The sequence below is a fragment of the Podarcis bocagei genome (assembly GCF_964188305.1).
Source record: "Podarcis bocagei genome assembly, chromosome: 1".
In the NCBI taxonomy this organism is placed as follows: Eukaryota; Metazoa; Chordata; class Lepidosauria; order Squamata; family Lacertidae; genus Podarcis; species Podarcis bocagei.
In genome coordinates, this window is record NC_138125.1 from 97986081 (window position 1) to 97995156 (window position 9076).

At 39.2% G+C, this 9076-nt stretch overlaps 1 long non-coding RNA gene across 1 annotated transcript; it reads right to left on the bottom strand.

The window, feature by feature from the left end:
• Positions 1-156: 156 nt before the first annotated feature.
• Positions 157-9066, bottom strand: LOC308584366. The gene is made up of 3 exons (XR_014006786.1): positions 8983-9066; positions 5742-5924; positions 157-668 (listed from the first exon to the last, which is right to left on the bottom strand). It is a non-coding gene; the product is annotated as an uncharacterized lncRNA (long non-coding RNA).
• Positions 9067-9076: the final 10 nt, after the last annotated feature.

Consider the following 9076-nt stretch of genomic DNA (forward strand, 5'->3'; position numbering starts at 1 on the left):
TGTGGTGGAGTCTCCTTCTTTGGAGGTCTTTAAGCAGAGGCTTGACAACCATATGTCAGGAGTGCTCTGATGGTGTTTCCTGCTTGGCAGGGGGTTGGACTCGATGGCCCTTGTGGTCTCTTCCAACTCTATGATTCTATGATTCTATTCTTTAACCACTTCTGACCACTCTTTCCCCATTATTTTCACAATTTCACCTTGTTACATTTCTTGGAAGGCCACATTGGCAATGGTGAGAATGGTGATTCTGGTTTCTAACAGTACCTGTGACATACACACACCTCGGCTAGTAGGTAGCTTCTGAAATATTGCTTGAATATCTTGTTATTTCACCCCATCCCCTTATATTTTCTTGTATTTGGCTTCTCCCGCAGAAGATGTTTCACCAGCCTTAGATGTCTCCAATTTCACCTTGAATGACAGCTCAAGATGTTCTGCAGGCTTCATTAATGTATCAGGAAGCCAATACTCAATAGGACTTCGTTTCATTACATTCTAGTTTCTGGGGAAAGAGTTCAGTATTTTTGCACCTTTATCCCAAATTTCGTTTTCTCTTTCCATTTTCTTTCCATCCTACTTTGTCTTGTATGAAAGTGATTCACATCTCTCCGAACTGAAAGAGATTTATTGGCAAGAAGCAGAGATTCCAGCCTTCTGTTCATTAGCACCTGTGGAAATGAGAGAAATGTCTAGTCACTTTAATGACTGAGGCTTCAACAGTCCTTTTAGTATGAATACATGGACAACAAACCTTCCCTTTCTCCCCTCCTCCTCCTCCTCCTCCTCCTCCTCCTCCTTAATGTCTATTACTGCTTTGGACATGGAAATTCTGCATTTATTATCATTTTCACGCCACCAGCCATTGAAAGGATCTCATTACAGTCAGAGTTACACCAAGGAGGAGAGGAACATTTTCTCTTTGGCATATCCTCATCTGTAAAAAGATTCTGGTGACATGAAAATGATTAAGCAGTGACTTATTTGTCTTTCCCACTTATTAATTCTTCTTCCTGTTGAGGAGATGAAGGAGGGTGTGTGGAACTGTGTTTTGAGAGATGCGATGGTTCAAAACTCTTTCTAAATACGCAAATGCTTTAACTGTTTTTATAAGTGCCATTGTTTTATATGTGTTTTATTGTCTTCTGAAATTGCTTTGAGATGCTTCATAGGAAGCCATTCAGGAATGAAATAAATAAGAGTAATAACAATAAATGACCTCCTGCCCTGTCAACTTTAAAGAATTGCAGTGATTTAAAAGCAGACTTGAGATATTCTTGTTAGTAGTGCTCTTCCCTCTTAAGTTTCTGCCAGCAATTTATAATTCTTGCATTGGAAATCTCTCTTGTGCCTCCCCCTTGTACACCCTCGCTGCCCCTTCAGACTTAACCTTGACCTTAACTATATGGTGCTGGAAATCGAAAAGCAAAATAACATAAATTTCTTTAGACTCAGCATTCTGTTGCTGTTGTTGTTTATTTTTTACAGTGGATGACACCCCCATTCCCACTACCCGATACTACAGTTAGTGATACAGAACATATAACATTAGGCCCCCATTGCCCATGGGTCCTTCCACCTCCCAACCCTTCAAGTCACTGGTGTCTGAAGTTCCATAACTTACATACCATAGAATTGACAGCTGTCATTTGTTACAATCTGGCTATTCATATATATATAGGGTGTGATTCTTTTAAATAATGTATAGCTTGTTACGTATTTTTGTTTTTTATATTGTAAACTGCTCCATGACCCTTTGATGAAGGGCAGGATAGTAATTCAATAAATAATAAATAAATAAAATAGAATACCTACAGAATGTATTTTCTCCCCCTGGGATTTGGAAAGCCAGAATAATTCAAAAGGATAGCTACATATAGGGAGAGGTATTTGATTCAGTTTGCATTTAAAAGCAACTGTAACAAATTTGAAATACAGTAATCTTTTCCACTTCTCTGTTGTGATGCAATTCTCCAACCAACCAACCAATGTTTGCAAAAAAAGAAGAAGCTTATTTTAGTGAAAAGTGTGCATAAAAATACATATATTAGTGAAAATAGCCTTTAAAAATGCAGGACATTAGGAAAAATTTCTTGCAAATATCTGTACATTAGTCAGAACTGCATATAAAAAAGTATTGATTGGGAGAAATTTACATTAAAATGAGGATTAATCATGAGGATTTGATTTTAGGAGATTGCTGCAGATATCTGGAGAAGTGAATATTAAGTCTGAAGAACCAAAGGTAATAGACACCACACCTGGAGACATTGAGCACAGGACCTGAAGGCAAATGTTGCTTTTTTAACCCACATGAAATGCTTGAAGTTTTTTAACCCACATGAAATGCTGAAGCAGAGCCAGCACATGGGAGGGCACTGAAAGTAGAGCTTAGGGAAGGGCCATCACTCAGTGATGAGAGCATCTCCTTTGCATGCAGAAGGTCCCAGGTTCAATTGTGAGCATCTCCAGATAGGGCTGGATATCTGCTCTGTCTGAAACATCAATGTAGACATTACTGGGCTAGATGGACCAATGGTCTAATTTGTATAAGACAGCGTGGACTTCAAAACAGGCAAAAATATATCGTGAAGCTTTTCCAAAGAGCCTGATGAAAACGTGTTGCTGTCTGAAGTGAAGAGCAAATTGGGACTCCCGTCCCAATTATGATGCATAGAACCAAAGGCCAGGCAAGTTATTTTGGCCCCCGAGGCAGAAAATCCCTACTTTCCTCTTCCTGACAGTAACATTATAGGAATAATAAATTCAGTAACTAACCATTTGCTGCCTGCACTTTGGTGACATTCAAATTCAGCTGCCTTAGGCAGCTGCCTCATTGCCGAATAGTCAAAATGGGAAGCTGCTTTATACTGATTCAGACTGTTCATCCATCTACTTCAGTACTGTCCACACTAACTGGAAGAGGCTCTCCAGGGTTTCAGGTGTGTGTGTGTGGGGGGGAGTATTCCCAGCCCTACCCAGAGATAAACCAGGGATCTTCCACATGCAAAGCAGGTGTGACAATATAAAATTGTCAAGCCATGGGGAGATTTGAAGCAGAGAACTTTGGTTGTGCCTTGATTTTGGGTTGCCAACTGATCACTAAACAGACTAGTTTGGGGTATTCCTAGGACTCAAACTACAGGTTGATTTGCAGATAACATTATTATCTGATAATGGCTGAACATGAAATGGCTGTCAAAGGCACAACTCCAGAGGCTTAACAAAAGTGGACAAGTCTACCTGGAACAGTGGAGTAAACAGTGAAATTTCTCAAGTTTGCTTTCAAATCACTGCAGTTTTCTTAAGTTGTTAAGGCAGAGTCCTTGAGATATTGTGGTCCCGAGCTGTATTCACATCCATTATGGCTTTGTGAGGTGTGGGGGGGGGGAGAAGAGTTAAATTGCAGGTGTCTGTTCATAACTCCTTGCGTTCTCCAATTCATCTGCTCCTCTCAGTTCATAACTCTTTGCTTTAAAGTGCGAAGGTGGTCCTTCTCCCCACTCCCACCCCCTATTTGTCCTCTTCTTATTGTTCTCACGGTGCTCTATGGTAGTTCACTAGTAGGTTTTATTACATACAGACAGATATTTGCATTCCCTTGATCTTCCCCTGATCTCATTCCAGGGGATGTAAAAACAACCACTTTGGGCTTGCTATATCATACTGCCACCAAGGTAAGAAAACTGACATCTGATTAAAAAAAAAAATCCCAATGGAAACCTTTGAGTTTTGTGGAAATGTGGTGGCATATTAGTTGTTTTGCAAGTCAATCTGTTCAAGAGCCACAATCCTAAGCACGCATACTGAATAGTAAACCCCATTGAACTCAGTGGGATGTCCTTAGGATCATGCAGTAATAACGCAGCAAAATGTAAATTCCATGATTTAAATGGAAGTGCCACATTTCTGACAGTTTTGATTAGTCTTAGCGGTTTTCTTACTCCTCGAGATGGTGTGTACCACCACATTTTTTAGAAATGTGCAAGAAGAGCATATGCCAAAAGACACTGTCCCCTGAGGCTTTCATATTATTTTCTTGCATTTTCTTGAAATAAAATGCATCAATCATGCGCAGGCAATTATTTGACAGTTTTTAAAAACATATTTCTAAGCTTTCTTAAAGAACAACAGTTAACATACCAAAAGCCCATTGGTTTGATTCATAGGCTAGTTTCCGAATGAGGTACAATATGCACAGAAGCCCCTTTGACTCTGTAGTGGCTGAAAAGTGTTCTTTGACCCCTTTCCTTGCCTTGCCCTCTTTCACCCTCTGACACTACAGCATCTGCTCTTGCACTACAAAACAAGGAAGTTACCCTCTGAAATGATTCTCTTTTCCATGGCCTCTCTAAAATTGGCTCCTTTGATTTTCAAGTTCTCTTAATTTCAGTAAAACGCCGTGGTGACAAATTCTGATAAGTCTGTCTTTTGCCTTTCTCCACCACTCTGAACCTGCAATTTTACCAACATGAGCTCTTAATGACTTTCTCCTCCTACCTTTATCTAGGAAACGTTCTTCTGTTCTCTCTCCACTTCCCATCCCTTTTCAAGATGCCACCATGCTTCGTGTTAAGCTATATGTCTTCAAATAAGATCTGGATAGCAGATTATTAGCATAATAGCTTGCAACAACCAATGGTCAGGCCAAGAGAGTATTTGCATCTGAAGAAGGTCAAAACAGATACTCCAGGAGGGATGGACTTAAAAGCTTAGAGACCCAGAAAAGGGAGTGGGATACATGTCCCTTTTTGTGATATAATAAAGGATAATAAAAAAATACCCCTTTGTTTCTTCTTTCTTGCCCTGAAGGCATTTGTATTTATTTTTTTCTAATGGATGTGATTTCTCTGAAATGCTTGTGAACACTTTATCCTTTTCATATTGTATGTGATATTCTCTTTTTCAGCTTTCCCCTTATAAATACATGTCCTTTTTTGGTTGTCCTACATTTCCCTTGAGTGTAGGATGTAAACTTTTACTATGTTTCAGATATGTGGATTACTCTGCTTAAAAAAGTTTGCTGTCATGGCAGTGTTATATATTGTCAAACATAAAGCTGAAGAGAGGAGGAACTATAGGCCAATTATTCTGCTGTTGGGATGTATATAAGCAGAACTCCATCAATTTCAGAAGTGGTTACTGGGTTATATTTGCTGACGAGCTAGATATAAAAATACACACCAAACCATATTCAGTGATTGTTGCCAGCACCACTGGAGGGGGGAGGGGAGAGAAGTGAAATAAAAATTAGCTTAGGGAAACTCTCTCCCATGCAAGCATATGGAACTGAGTAACCACAGACAAATAATATATCCTCAACTCTAAGGAGAATGATACCATTTTCCATAGAATTAATATTCTAATTTATTTTAGCCCTTCATTTGTTGCTTTAGTTTATATTTGCTGCCCTTGAATCATACAGAAAATTCTGTGTTAGCTTAAAAAAAAACCCCACGCTGAGAGACCTACTTGCATATATTTATCCATTCATTTTGAATGGAGGCCTCGCACTCATCTGCTTTGCTCTTGTAGCCTTGAATATGAAACACTGCTGAGCTCTTAACTCTGTTTATCTTGAAATGTCCTTGCCTCTTCTGTGGTGTTATGCGTATTTGTGTTTTGAGTAGAAGATAGCTGAACTTTCAACAGCCACCAAACAGATTTATTTTCTCAGTCTTCCTGGAAGGGGGAACATGATCCACTGCAATGTTATGACATCTGCTTGCTTTCCCAGAGCTTACCTGCCTGCAGTAATTCAGCTCAGTTGAGTAGTTAGGAGGAAAGAAAATGTCCTCGTGGCTGGGTAAACTCTGGTCTGGTTTAGATGTTCATTCGCAGCTTCACAAACTGTGGTTTATGACCTTTGGGATGATCATGGGCTCGAAAAGCTTCTCTCTCCTTTTTCTCCTTGTCACCTCCTGGCTCTGGCATGGAGACACAATGAGTCTAGTACAAAACAAACCTGGATTTCTTCTCCAATGTTAGAACACGATGAGAGGAGAGGTGTGGTGTACTAGGGCTTCTGTGTGTATGTGTGGAGGAGTGTATGCAGGGCTCTGGATCAGGAATCATGTGTCTTATTTTTTTTCTTGCATTATACATATACATCAATGTTGCATTCATATGCCACCATCTGTGATGTAATAAGGGATTACAGCATCTGTGGTGGACTTTTTTTTGTTGAACTGTCAACCTCCCACTCCCAGTGATGTATGGAAAATGCTGCATACTTGGAGAATGAGTATGTAGCTTTGAGAGTAAAAACAAGACATTGAACTGTGGCTGACCAAAATGTGCTCATAAAAGCAATAAGATATTATCTTATGGTTACATCTTTTAAACAAAGTGAGCCATTAACAGTAATGAAGGAAATGGAGTGTAGACAGAACTGGCTCAGTCTCAGATAGGTGGAATCCATTGTTTGTGCCTGTTAATGCAACTGAAAATGGAAGTCCATCTTTTGCAAACACCTAGTCTTTGAGTATCTTGACACTGGCTCCGGATGTAGGTTGGATGTGGGGATTCGGTTTCTCTGTTACTGCCTAATGAGTCTCCGATGAGCACAAGGTTAAGCTATATAATGAAGAAGTAGAGTCCATGCATTGAATAGTTGACTAGTAAAATAAGGAGGCATCTGGAGTAGACTGTGTAAGCAGAGGAGACTGGGAAGTTGTTTGGAATTCAGTAAGTGCTCACATAGATGAAAATATTACCTGGCATATGTTGTGGGAAAGGTCAATTATTTGACACCAGTTCTGAGGAAAGTACCATGAAAAGACTGGGGGGAAAGCTCTGAACTGCTCGTGAGTGAAAATCCTATTTCATGCTGTGACTAGCCTTTCATTTCACCCAAGGGAGAACCCACCAAAGGCCACCATCGAAACTAGCTGTGCAGTACTGTTCATTTTCCATGGTAGAAGAAAATTGCTTAGAAGAAAATTCCTTCACTTACTGAAGATGGTGTTGAACGATGGGGGTAATTCAAAGCTTTGCATGTACAGGGGCCTTTCTTTTGTTTCTGTTTAATAAGGGAATGTTTCATGTGCCTTTAGGAATATCCTGCTCTGCATACACAGAGTTACTGTGCTCAGGGAAGAGGAAGTCTCAATGTGTGCATATTAACTGCTGGATCTCAGCCAATCATTACATAAACTTATAGTAACTGACAGACATTTTTCATTCATAAATATGAATATTTATAATATTTGGCAGCATTGAAGCATCTCATTTTTGACAGCGTATCCTCAACCAGCTATCTATAGAAAACAAGCCATTAAAAAAGTAAGAAAACCATTTGAGAAACTTCATGTTCTATTAGTTAAATGGAAGGTATTTATGCCTCTCTCTTTTAAACTGTTGCAGAAGAAAATTGCATCTTCTTTTGTGATACATCTTCTTTCTATGCAATTTAAACACACCCAGTAGATATTTAAATAGGACACAAATTCTAAGAGTCCAAAACTGGGGAATGCATATTCCTTAGGGAACTTCACGGGCAGAATTTGTGCAGTGCATATAGACAAAAAAATATAGCAATTAAAATGAATACAATTTACACTAGAATCACCAAATAAAATCCCCACAAAAAAAATACACCACCAACATCAGAATAGCAAAACAGTGGTACAGAAATTCAGTGCACAGCAATGTAGAAGAAGGGGGGGGGATCCCCTCAACCAAAATGTCTCTTGTCAGTCTGAAAGAACTCTAGGAGCTTAGACTATATGGATTGAATGTGCAGCAGAAAATGAAACCTAGGTGACCAAAGACATTAGCTGCCTTGCCTAGTCACTGTGGAACTCATTCCATTAGAACAGAAAAACTAAAAATAAATATTTACATTATATCCTCTCATTTCTAAATAGCTGAAAATCCTTATTAAGCTGTCCCATCTGCTGCTTACTGAAGATGTTCTCAAATATCCCTAGCCTTGGCTTAGAGAGAAAAATGACTATATGAACCTCACAACTGAATCAATCAATCTTACATCTTGTTAGAGCTACCACCACTATAAATGAAGGATTCTATCATTCCGCCATCCACCCAAAGCTATGAATGATTTGGTTTCTGTCTGCTTCTATATTAGTCCATCAGTAGATAGGTAGATCTACTGTACAGTAATTAAAATTTTGCAATAGCCTTTTAAATATGCTGCTAGGTATGAGTAATGATTTAACTATCAGTTAAATAGTTTGTTATTGCTCATTTTCATGTGCAGCATTTTATTACGTATTTGCAGAAAGGTATCAAATTGTGTATGTAAATCATAATGCTCAGGTGGCTGCATTGATTACCTAATGATCAGCATTTTTAAAAGCTTTTCAGAAGAGATTGTGTACATTGAAGAACAAAAAAAAAATCCTAAAAGGAAAATTAAGTTTTGGGAATATATTTGTAAAATCAATTTATAATAATAGGTTGAAGAATTCTGCTGAAAACTGAAAAGGAAACGGAAATTATGGCAAAAACTGAAATGCAGAAGAACGGGAACATCACTGATTATGATGAAAACAAGTTGGAATAGAAGTCACTGCCTTCTTACATCTCTATGCATAATGTACTCATTGTCCATGGTTAATACAGGATTCTCACTACAGAGTATCTGTACACTATGGTATAAGCAAATTTTGGCATTGCAATGGCTACTGATGCTTTGATACAGTTCTGGTAGAGGCATGAGGAAAACAGCTACATTTTCCAACAGTACAGTGGTACCTCGGGTTAAGAACTTAATTCATTCCGGAGGTCCGTTCTTAACCTGAAACTGTTCTTAACCTGAAGCACCACTTTAGCTAATGGGGCCTCCTGCTGCTGCCACGCCGCCGGAGCACGATTTCTGTTCTCATCCTGAAGCAAAGTTCTTAACCTGAGGTACTATTTCTGGGTTAGCGGAGTCTGTAACCGGAAGCATCTGTAACCCGAGGTACTACTGTACAGTACTGAGATGCTTCAGCCTTAGCCTGTGAAATAGTATGAACTTACTGGGAAAGAGTTATGGCTCAGTGGTGGATCATCTGCTTTGCATGCAAGAAGTCCCAGATTCAATCTTGAGGGGGCTGTGGGAGTACCCCCTACC